Source organism: Neovison vison, chromosome 1 (genome assembly GCF_020171115.1).
Source record: "Neovison vison isolate M4711 chromosome 1, ASM_NN_V1, whole genome shotgun sequence".
Taxonomy (NCBI): Eukaryota; Metazoa; Chordata; class Mammalia; order Carnivora; family Mustelidae; genus Neogale; species Neogale vison.
This window is the reverse complement of record NC_058091.1, coordinates 126,979,940-126,992,141: the sequence shown is the minus strand read 5'-3', so window position 1 is coordinate 126,992,141 and position 12,202 is coordinate 126,979,940.

Sequence of the window (12,202 nt, the reverse complement as noted above, 5' to 3'; positions counted from 1 at the left end):
AACAGGATTTGCCAAAGATGGCATACGTATTGAAATCAAGTGGGGTTTTTGGACTGCTGACCTTCCTCACATACACTTGCTCTGCTATAGAGTCTTCATCTCAGTGAGGTCTACTCCCTCATTCCAGGTTCTAGGGTTAAAATCTTGGTATCACCCTGTATATCAATCTTTTTTTCTCATATATCACATGTAGTCCTTTACCTCCCATATCAAAATATACTCAGAATCTGCCCACTTTTTACCACTTCTATTACTATCACCCCAGTTTGAACCACTGTTATGTCTTATTTAGTGGCTAGCAGCTTTCTGTTAATTATCAGGGAAAAGGCAAGGATGCCACTTTCACCATTGCTATTCAACACTTTGTTAAAAGTTCTGGCCTGGCTTATGCTATGTTTATAGCAGTCTTATTCACAGTAGCCAAAAAGAGGAAACAACCCAAATGTCCATCAACTGATTAATGAATCAACAAGATGTGGTATGTCCAGGCAATGGAATAATATTTAGCAATAAAAAAGGAATGAACTACTGACACGTACTACATCATCAATGAAACTGGCAAATAGTACACTAAATGAGGGAAGCTAGACATGAAAGATGAATGATTCCATTTATATGAACTGTCTAGAATGCACAAATCTATAGAGATCAAAAGTAGATTAGTATTACCAAGGGCTGGAGCAGAAAGGAATTAGAGGAATAACTGAGGGACACTTAATGGGTGTAAGGTTTCTCTTAGGGATGAGGAAATGTTCTCAAATTAGATAGTTGTGATGATAGCACAACTGAGTGACTATTACAGAACACAGAACCACATAAGTCAAAACAAAACAAAAATTTTCATAAAATATGTAAGCATAATTACCCATACTATGAGTAAACATATCTACCACCCACCCCTATTTCTGGTGGATGTGTCACATTCTTGATTGTCATAATGGCTTCATGGATATAGACACATGTCAAAACTTACTAAACTATGCACTTTAAGTATGTGTAATTTACTCTATGCCATTGTGCTTTAGTTAATCTATTAAAAAGAAGAAGAAGGAAGAGGAAAAGGAGGAGGAGAAGGAGGAGGAGGAGAAGGAAAAGAAAGAAAGAAAGAAAGAAAGAAAGAAAGAAAGAAAGAGATGGATGATTCAAGACTTTTCCAGAGAACAGCAGGTATGACTAGACGATGGAGATGAAAGTTGGTGTAAGTGGCTTCTCAAGGTCTTACCAAAGTCAAGAGGACATAAATCTGCCGAATTAAAAGCATTCAAATAAAACAAATTCTGTTTGGCCACAGGGTTTTTCCTAGAAATCACCATTTCCATGATGACTTTGTTTGCATTCATTCTTCTGCCCCTGGGGAACTGCAAAGATCAATGCATAATACCATGGAAGTCCCAGATGCTGGGTGCTGCTTCCCTCCAAGTTTGCATCTTATTAGTAGAAATGGTTTTAAGTAAGACAACTTATATGTGGCTTTGCGTTTTAGTTTGTTTTGTTTTTATAAATAACATCTAAGATCATTGATGACCTAGATAGGTTTTTTTGGGTTTTGTTTTTTGTTTTTTTTTTACTGCACTGGAAGGCTGTTCTGAACATAATGATTTGATTGCAGGAAGCACTTCTATTGCTAGGTGCAGAGAGGTTCCCATTTAAGATGTCAATACCTGAAGCTTCATTCCTATCACAGTTCTGGAGAGGAGCAAAATATCCTGGTAGCAAAACTAACTTATCAGCTAATAGAGGAAATCTTGTCTGGGGTACATTCTCTATTACAATTTAGAAGTAGTTGATTCTTGTGGAATGTTTCTCTGACATTCTTTCTGGCTGAGTCAACATCCCTGCTGAAACTTTAGAGAAATACTCTACACTTTGAAAAATTAAGATAATGAACAGGAGAGATGACATGGCACAGTGAGAACAAATATACCTTGAAAGTCTGAAAGATCTGTTTATAAATCCCATCGTCTCTTTGAGCAAGTTACTTATTGTGTCTGAAATTTGGTTTTCTCCTCTTTAAAACTGGGAAAATAATGGTTATTTTTAAGGCCATTGTTGAATAAATGACATGATAATAACAGCATAAGAAAAAACCCTCTGAATGACTAGACACTTAGTAGGAGTGTCAGAGATGAACCAAGAAAACAGGAGTCACTGCAAACATTTACACCAGAGGGATCTGAGGCAGAATATTGGTTGGGCAAGTGATGTAGCAGTCAAGAATCCAGACATTGGTGAGTTTACCTAGAGGTTGGCATTAATAGGAAGCCAATTCAGCTCCTACACTTGAGACACAATGGGAGGGGGGCTATATTTTTATAGTCCAAGAGCTGGGATCACACCATGGGAGCTATCTGACAGGAAATGTGCCATAGAAAAGGCATTCCAGAAGATGCCTGAGGCAGAGAAGGAGGAGACATACCTGGCTCCATCTTCCTGCTACTCTCCAGCTCACAGCTAGTGTCTTCCTTTAACTGAACCTGGCAGGGAAGACAGATGACTCGGGGTCTGGGAAGCATAGCCTGTAGGATCAGGACTGCTGTCCAGAGAATAGGAAGAGAAAGGTGAGCACAGATTGAGAGCTCACAGGCCAGAACCAGCATACTGGGTGCCCTGCAGCATATTCAATAAGTCAAGTACTGAACATCATGACCACATCTAGAAGTAGCTCTCTTCATGTTCGCCCCCCTCCTCCACTCATCCCCTCCACTCTGCCATCATAAGGTGAACACTCACTGTTGGCAAGTCATATCTCTGTGTGCTGTATGCTATTCTATCTGTAGTTAAATATCATGGGTTTGCTGTCAGATTTCCTAGAAGGCAAAAGTGGTACTCAAGCATGCTGCTCACTCCTACATCTGGACTGGGCTGGATGAATATCCCATGTTCTTGTTGTTTGTATCTTCTCTGTCTAGCCATTTCCTGACGGGTACTTTTGTCCCCATCTACTTCTGTTCTCACTTAGGGGAGAATGTCAAGTGTTGCCCAGGCTCCTCCAGTCTAAACTATGACTGGGAGCCAGCACGCCTACTGGGCGACCATGAAATTTATCAAGCCAGGTGAGTTCCACTTAACTTAGGAAAAAGGGGATTCATAGCAATCCAAATAAATAAGGTCTGCCAAAATATGGTCTCTTCACCACAAGACTGTCAGTCCCTACTGCCCATTTCTTAGCTCCTTGAACTTGAGTCCCAGAGCCTCTCTTATGTCTTCTATTCTGTTCTAATCCTGGAGCAATCTTGAGAGTGGGATTATGTCAGTCCCAACAGCCAAATGTCTGGAATCCAGTCTTGTTGCATCAAATTCACAGCAACTAGGTCAGGGAGGTGTGCTGTGATCCCATGCATATGCCTTAATTCCTGCTGGCAATAAATATAGAGAAACTGGAGGCAGACATAATACTACTCAGCAACAAATCAGGTTCTCCACTCTCCTGATTTCTGCTATTGACCGGTTGCCCCACACTTAACTTTAATTTCAATATCCAAATGTTCAATGCTCATTTATAGAAATACAACAGGCTGTATGTTGATGTTGTATTCTCTGACCTTGAAAATCCCACTTAATTGGCTTTAGTAACTTTTGTGTCGATTTTGGGGGATTTTTCTATGTAGACAGCCTTATCATCAGCAAATAGAATTTTATTTTTTCCTTTATTCCCTTGGATGAATTTTACTTCTTTTTCTTGCTTTATTTCACTGGCCAGAAAGTCCAGTAAAATGTCAAATTGGAGGGATAAGTGTAGACATTCTTGTGTTTTTACAGTTCTTAGGGAGAAAGCATTGTCTTTGATAATTAAGTATGTTGTGAGCTGCAATGCTTTTTACAGATGCCCTTTATCAATTTTTGGAAAGTTCCTGGTTTAATTCCTAGTTTGCTGAGAGATTTTATCATAAAATAGTGGTTGAATTTTGTTGGATGCTTTCTCTGTATTTATTGAGATGGTCATATCTTTAGGTCTGTGATATGGTGAATGACATGAATTAGTTTTTGAGTATTGAATCAACCTCACTTAAATGCTAAACCTCTTCTCCATCTGAAAGCAGGAGAAATCATCACTTATTTCTGAGTGTTTTTAAAGAACATTTAAGATGATATAATGTACGTAAACCATTCAGTACAACATCTGACATATGGTAAGCCATTAGTAAACGGCAGTAGGTATCATCATTTAATTACTAGTTATTACAAGTATGCCCACCTTACCTCCCACTCCTGCCCAAGGGCTAGATTGTATCACTGTGTGGCTGGGCCAGCTGTGTGGGTCTGGGGCAAACAGAATACAACTGTGGTCTACTTGGCTGCTGAGTATTTCACCACAGTCTGGATTCTTGCTTCTGTGCCCTGTTCGACAAGATTGGACTCTCTGGCACCAAGGGCTTGTCTGAATCACCCTCAGATATCTCAGTCTCATGCACTGTGATTTGAAATGGCTGGTTGCCTTCATAGAGCTGCCTCTGTAACTAGGCTGTTTTTCCCAGCACTTGCTTCTTATTGTCTCTACTGATCCCACCTATCAATTAGGAGGTCTTCAGCTGTAAATAATAGAAAAGCCAATACAAAATCAGTTCCTTAGCTCATACCACCAGAAATCTGCAAGTAAAAGCAGACTTGCAAGCATCAGTGTCAATGATGTCACCAAAGGCTAGGTTCCTCCATTTCTCTCTTCTGTTGTCTTCAGTATTAGTCCTATGCTAAGTCTGGTTTGTCCCCTCTTGGGTGTTGAAGGTCACCTGTTAGCAATCTTGGCTGCATACTGACTCACACACAGTGAGGGAAGCATCTCTTCTCTAATCATAAAACAAGAGTCTTCCCTTCTGGGGCCACTTTCATACTTCTAACCAGTATCTATTGCAATGAAAATGCCATTTGCAAACTGGATTAGGTCTGGATTCCTGAACCCAAAACTGAAAAGGGAAAGGAGTTAATCAAGAGTAGTTAGTTTATTCAAAACCCCATTCCCCTGTGGAGATAACGTCTATTCACCAAGCTGCACTGCTGCTACCCAATGAAGACATGGGAGAAGAGATGCAAAAAAAGTGAACTACAAGCCTATACGCCCCCCCACCTTGCTGTGGGGACCCAGTATTCTCTGTTCTGGTTTCTATGTTCAAATAACATAACAAAGACACTTGAAGTGCTCATAGATTTAAATGAAAAGCATATATATGGATGGAAAATTTTATTTCACCCACAGAAGAAGGCCAAACTCTTTCCAATCAAGCTCACTCCTTCCTGCCAAACTTTTCAAAATAAAGTCTTATATTCACCACCCCCTCTTTCTCCCCACGCTCCTACATTTATATACCCTGGTCCCTGAAACATGGCTATTACTTAAAACACTTCTCTTAAATGGATCTTTTAGAGGTCAACAGAGGAGTTTTAATTGCAAAATGCAACCTCTTCTTTCCTTCACCTGGCCCAGTGGGTCTCAACTTTGGCTGCATATTAGAATTACTGGTGCGGCTTCAACAAGTCCAGATACAGAACAATTCAATTACATTAAAGTCTCTGGGAGTAGAGCCCAGACATCATTATTTTAAAATTCCCCAGGTGATTTCCATGTCCCTCAAGGCTGAGGACCACTGACCTACACATTTCCTTTATAGCATCCAGGGTTTCCCCTCACCCTCATTTGCATGGGACTGTCCTAGTTTAGCCCTAAAAGTGCCACATCCCAGCAAACCCCTCAGTCCTGAGTACACCTGGGTGGTTGGTTGCCCAGTTAACACCTGTCCTAGTGGTTCTCAACTCTGGCTTCAATTGGAATCATCTGGGAGAACTTTAAGAAAAACTACCAGTGATCCAGCACTGCCCTCGGAGACTGCTTCCATTAGTCTGGACTGAGCCCCAAGTACCAGTTATTTTTTTCTAAGATCTCTGAATAATTTTAATATATAAACAGGGTAGAGAATTATTCATCTATACTAGTGGTTCTTGAAATGAGATCCCCAGACCACCAGCAGGATCCCTGCCCTCTCATCTTGGGAATTTGTTAGAAATGAGAATTTTCAGGCTTTACCCCAGTCCTACTAAATCAGATCTGGGGGTAAGGACTAGCAGTCTGTGTTTCAGAGTACTTTTTTGGATGAGCACAATGCACACTCAAGGGCGAGAACCACCAAAGGACAGTATTGAGCTGAACCATGTTTTGACACCTTCTGACTCAATGTTAATGCTTGTTTACACTGTCTGCCCTACATAAAATATAAACTCTTTACTGAAAGTGAACACCATTTCTTTATGGGCCTGGCCCATATTAGGCCCCAATAAATGTGTGTATTAAAACAGTTGCCTTGCAGCAGAGCCACACTTTGTCAGAATGGAGTTCCAAACTCCAAAACTGCAGCCTGACAATTGGATACCAACACTCCACTAGCAGGGGGATGTTGGCTACCATGTACCACAAGGGAATTTTAGGCAAAGAAGAAGGAATTACAGCAATGATGTTAAAGCATGGAATCTGGAGCAAAAGACTGACTGACCAACTTGCATCTGGGCCACTCACTAGCTGGCAATTTCTTAGGCTTGTTGTCCATCGGTTTCTCTGTCAAATAAATAAATAAAATCTTAAAAATAAATAAATTAATTAAAGCTATAAAATTCCCTCTGCACACAGCAATAGCAATATCCTAGAAATATTGGTGCCGCCTGTTTTTATTATCACCCAATGGGGAGTTACCTTTTAGTTTCATTTGTGATTTCTCTTTGACTAATGCATTATCTATTTATTTATTTTTAAAGCTTTTTCAAATTTTTTTGACACACAGAGAGACAGCAAGAGAGGCAACACAAGGAGGGGTGTGGGAGAGGGAGAGCTGGCTTCCTGAGGAGGAGGGAGCCCAATGCAGGACTTGATCCCAGAACCCCAGAATCATGATCTGAGTCCAAGGCAGATGCTTAACAGCGGAGCCGCCCAGGCACACTTGACTAGTGGGTTATCTAGCTGTGCTTTGAACTTTCAAAAATTTGGAGGAATATTCTAGATATTTCATTGTTGCTGATTTCTAATTCAATTCTATGTAGGCTCATCATTTTTAAGACTTATTTAATAGACCAGCATATGGTCTGACTTAGAGGAACATTCCATGTGCACTTGAAAGAAAATATATATTATGTATAGTGTAGTGTAAATATTGATTGGATTAGAATATTTGATAATGTCATCTATATCTTTACTATTTTAAAAAAATCTATTCTTCTATCAATTACTAGAAAAGGATGCTCCATTTTCATGGCATCAGTACATTTTATTGTTTAACTTCTCCCTTTATTTCTTCTAGTTTTTGCTCCATGTACCTCAACATTCAGTTACTTCAGACAGTTATACCTTTCTGGTGAATTATCTTTTTATCTATGAATGCACTTGTAGTGCACAGAACAGTGCCTGGCCCATAATAGGAATTAGTAAATTAGATGAAGGCATACTCACATATCTCATTTTCCCAAGAGCCCTGTTAGATTGGCATAACCCCATTTCACAGATGAGGAAATAGTCTCAGGGTGAGTAATTTGTCCACATGGCTTCCCATGCAACTACTTCTCCCTTCTCTTACATCTCTCCCATCTTCCTTGGGTGGGTAGTAGTTGTATACACAAGGCAAAGTGTCTACAAAGAGTATCCACTAAATTCATTTAGAGCTCAAAGAAGATGATGGCCTCTGCTCTGTCTCCTTTGTTCCCACACTCTCTGTACAAACATCAGGTAATGGTATTACCACTACTATCCCTAGTCTCCTTATTAGTATAACACTGCAATTCCAAGGACCCACTTAGATATCCCTGAGGTTCCTCTCTTGTTCTTTAGGCATCAATACTAAGGAGCTAGTTTAGGGATCTGAATTTGTATCCAACTCCCTGGCATTGTATAAACCAATACAAAGCATTTACTAGACTCAAATTGTGGGATGGCAAAATAAATGTAAACACCAAGTTCCTGGGCTTAGGTGTTCTTTCCCTGGAGAGCATAGTGCCCGAGATTAGCCCAAGTGGGAGTTCTCCTACAGAAGAATAACTTCGTTGATTCTGCTCCCAGCTTAGGGTCAGCTAATGCCATCTGTGGTGACTGGTACAGTGTGATAATCAGCTTCTAAAGCTGGATCCCAGAGCCCTAGAGGGGGCAGGGATGCTGATCTATACCAGAACAGACAACAGAACTGCCAGGCTATGACCTGGCCAAGAATAGTTCTCAGGAAATAGCAGAACACACAGACACACAGTCACACAGTCACATGGATACAGACATACACACACACACACACACACATACACATTTAGTTTAAGCTGAGAAGATGCTGAGTGGCAGGTAGAGTCAGAAAGGGAATATAGACAGAGTTTCAAATACTGAGAGTTCCTAATTTTCTGAAATCCCTAATCATGACAAAAGCAATAAAAGGATACAGGTTTGGTTTGTTTTGTTTCACAATTACTTTGCATTCTTTTTTTTTTTTTTTAATTACTTCGAATTCTTGTCAGAGAAATGTATCACAAGGCAACAATCTAGCATCATCTTCAGATGTCAGATTCAGCCTTCCTTGGCAACCTGGTCCAACTCTGGTTGAGCATTGACCTGCCACCTTCTCACCTTGCTTGTTATTTAGTCAACATGGGGCAACATGGGCAACTTCTCATCAGAATGAAAACACTCACTAGGTTGCGGGTGGAGAGATGGGGCCAGGGAAGGAAGGAAGGCTCTATGCTAAATTCTTGATTAAATTTAGAAGCATGCCTCCTTCACAGCATTTCTCATAGTGATAGTAGCTCAGAAGAAAGGATTCCAAGGAGAATTCCTTTTGATAGAGCTGTCATTCATTCGGCCAGGAGTTTATCAGTAGGTAGGTGAGATACCTCAAAGAAAAGAATCAAGTGGAAACCAGAAGGTCTGGCAAAACAAATGTGGCCCCTGGATGTGTCCAGCCACATGAAATTCTATGCAGTCACGGTCTGAGCCTAGAGAGGCATGGCAGTTTGCTTGGAAGCCTACAAAAGTTAGAGCTCACTATCTCGACTCACTCGCAGGGTGAACAGAATTGACATTTGAAAAGTTCCATCCTCAAAGATTTAAAGACAAGAAGCTCTGTTTACTTTCACCCTAAAAAAGAAATTCCTTCTTTGTCATTAGTAAGAAGCCATTCCTAAGCGACAAAATACCACAGAAATTTCATGCAGCCATGAAATCTCAGGCCTAGGAATCAGGAAATTAAAGTTCATCACCAACTCACTTCTAACCAAGACCCCCAGTAAAGCTGTCTTTGCAACCATGCTGTGTTCTTCCCACATACTGAGTGGACATGATACACTTTGTCTTAATAATTTGCTGAGAACATATAGTGTGCTGAGTACTTTATAATCATTATCTAAGTTAATCCTCAAAATCATGCTCTGTAATGAGATGAAGAGAATTGCATTCACTTAATTGACACCTAGGAAGAGAATTGCATTTACTTAGGAATTATACCTTGAAGAGAGCTTAGGTTGGAAAGTAGGACCCTGAACCTCCTGGGAGAGAGAGGGAGAGAGGAAGAAGTTCTCTGTGTGAAGCTGGAGAAGAAGGAAAAAAGGAGAGAAAGAAAGTAGAAGTCCCCTCCCCATCACCCCCAAATCTGTGGTAAACACTACATAAATCCTGAAACCCTTAATGTGAGCAGTGTTCTGCTTTTCTTTTTGTTTCAAAACTCTGAAGGGGATGAGTTCCGTAATTAGAGTCTTGTAATAAAAACAAACAGTGGAGAAGGTGGCAGTGCAGTCGTGAGAAAAAACAAGAAGGTAAGATGGGGGGGATTTGCAGAAAGGGTGGGCAGGAGGCCTTGGAATGACAGTGGGGACAAGCCTAGGGTAGATAGTCACGATTGCCTTTGGTCGTCCCACATCTTTGACTATCCTTTCTGTATTTGGGTCTCCCCTGACCCCATTCCCAAGTGAGAAGGCAGAACTCACTTTCTCAGACTTCTCCCTTGCATCTAGGATGGTGGCATGGGACTTGGATCAGCCATTCAGCAACACCACCAGAGATGTTCTTAGATGTTAATATGGAGAAGAACGCGCCGCAGAGCACCGGTCCAGGAGAGGGTGTCCAGGGTACGCAGGCTCCCATGGTGTGATAACGCAGCCTCGTTGGGAGAGGCTGGCCGTGTCGTCTGCATGCCCTTGTTCTCTACCCAGGCTCCAGACCTGATCCTTCTACACACACCTAGGATGATTCCATGAACTACGTCATATCCTTAAATAACATCCTTTTCTGCTTAAACTGATCAGAGCGGTACTATAAGGAGCAATTAAGAACCCCGTCTTAGTCACCTTCTACATTTTACAGACGGGAAACGCAGGCTCAGGCGGTTACAGAATAAGGTCATGTAACCCCTATTCGCAGAGCTGGGATTGAATGCCAGCTTGTCCGAGTCCAACCTCCCGCTCTTCGTACTGGGACCATAGAGAGAAAAATAGAAAAAGGCAGCATGGGTTTCTCTGGGAAGGTGAAGAAAGGGACACCCTGGCCTTGGTGTGGATGTGACCAGCAGGATAAATCCTTTGCAGCAAGGCTGCTCACCCTTTGCAGGCCTCCAGGAGGCCAGGGCTGCTTGGAGCAATGTTGGCATCCTGGCAGCAAAAAATGGCTCACGGCCAGCATCTCCTCCCCAGAGAACCCTCCACAGAAAGAGGCCCTGAGTCTGGTTAGCTCCTCCAGAGAAGACCACTGGGTGACAATCTAATTATTTTTCTTAAGCTTTTAATTGTGAAATATTTTAAACACATTAAAAAAATAAAGAATAATACAAGGAGACTCCATGTGCCCAACAGTGGTCAACTGATGGCCAATTTTGTTTCATCTACGTCTTCACATGCCTCTCCTCATTCCAGATTATTCTGTGACAAGTCCCAGATGTAATATAGTTTTACCTTAATATTATAATATGCATGACTAAAGATAAAACAACAATAATGCCATCGTTATACCTAGAAATTAGCGATGATTTGTTAATATCATCAACGGTTCAGTCTGTGTTCCCTTTACCCTGTTTGTCTCATGCATATTATCAAATTCGGCTGGATCAGATCCTAAGTGACCCACAAAGCCGTTGCATGTTACCATATGCTCGCTGATCTGTCTCTGATATGTCTTTCTATTGATTCCCCTCCATCTCATTATTACCCCCACCACAACTTTATTGTTTAAAAAAAAAAAAAAGGAGGGGGAGGGAACTGTTTGTCCTGTAGAATTTTCTATAATCTGCCTGATAACATCCTTATTCTATTATTTAATACTCTTCATGCCCCATTTTTCTTTTAACCTGGTAACTAGATCTAGATGCTTGCTGAAATTTAGCTAACTGTTGTGTGTTGGTGTTTGGCAAGACCTCCAACAGGGGTCACAGAGTGTCTGGTTCTCTCTCATGTAGTAGCCATAGATGGTCATTGTGTACCGCATGGATTCTCATTTGGGGTGGTATGGTACTACCCCCAACAGGGGGAAAATTAGTTTTTAAGGGTTGAGAGAATACCTTAGACAACTTAATCATTTTATGTATAAATCACAGAGTCACATACAGGAAGTAAATGGATATTCTACATTATCTGTGGTACTCAAATTTCGTGGGGTGGGTAATTAGGAATAAAATGTCCAAAAGGGCTCCTTGGAAGGATAATAATGAACAAAAAAAATATGGAGAAACACTGGTCTGAATCTATTGACTTAATTTATTAATTCATAAAAGTTACATATGCTTCTTGAATGTTTTAAGTGATGAGCAGATAACTGTTGAGTCAGAGGAGCAAGAGGTAGGACAGCCATGGAGTTTAGCGCTGTGGTGAAATGAACTTACACCCTGTTAATGCAATCCACATCCAGCGGTAAGAGGTTTCTGCACACAGTAAGTAGCTGGAAGTGGTAAGCAGACTTTATAAATGGGAGGGATTTTATTGACATTTTTATGCTGAGCTGAGTAAGCTATTCCCTTCTCTTACTAGTTCTCGAGGATCCATCAATATCAGCAACGTGGGACGGACAGACGTCTTCATTGTCACATGGCGGCTCTCACTCCTACCCCTCAAGCCAGGCTTCTCCATGGATATTAGAGGGCAAACATCCTGACACAATGTTTCCATGGTCAGGAGATCCCTGTATCCTCTCTGCACTTGCTCTGGGGCTCAGAATCTCCGTCTCCACCCCCACACCATCCCAGTAGAGAAGTCAGTGTGGAACACACTGGGC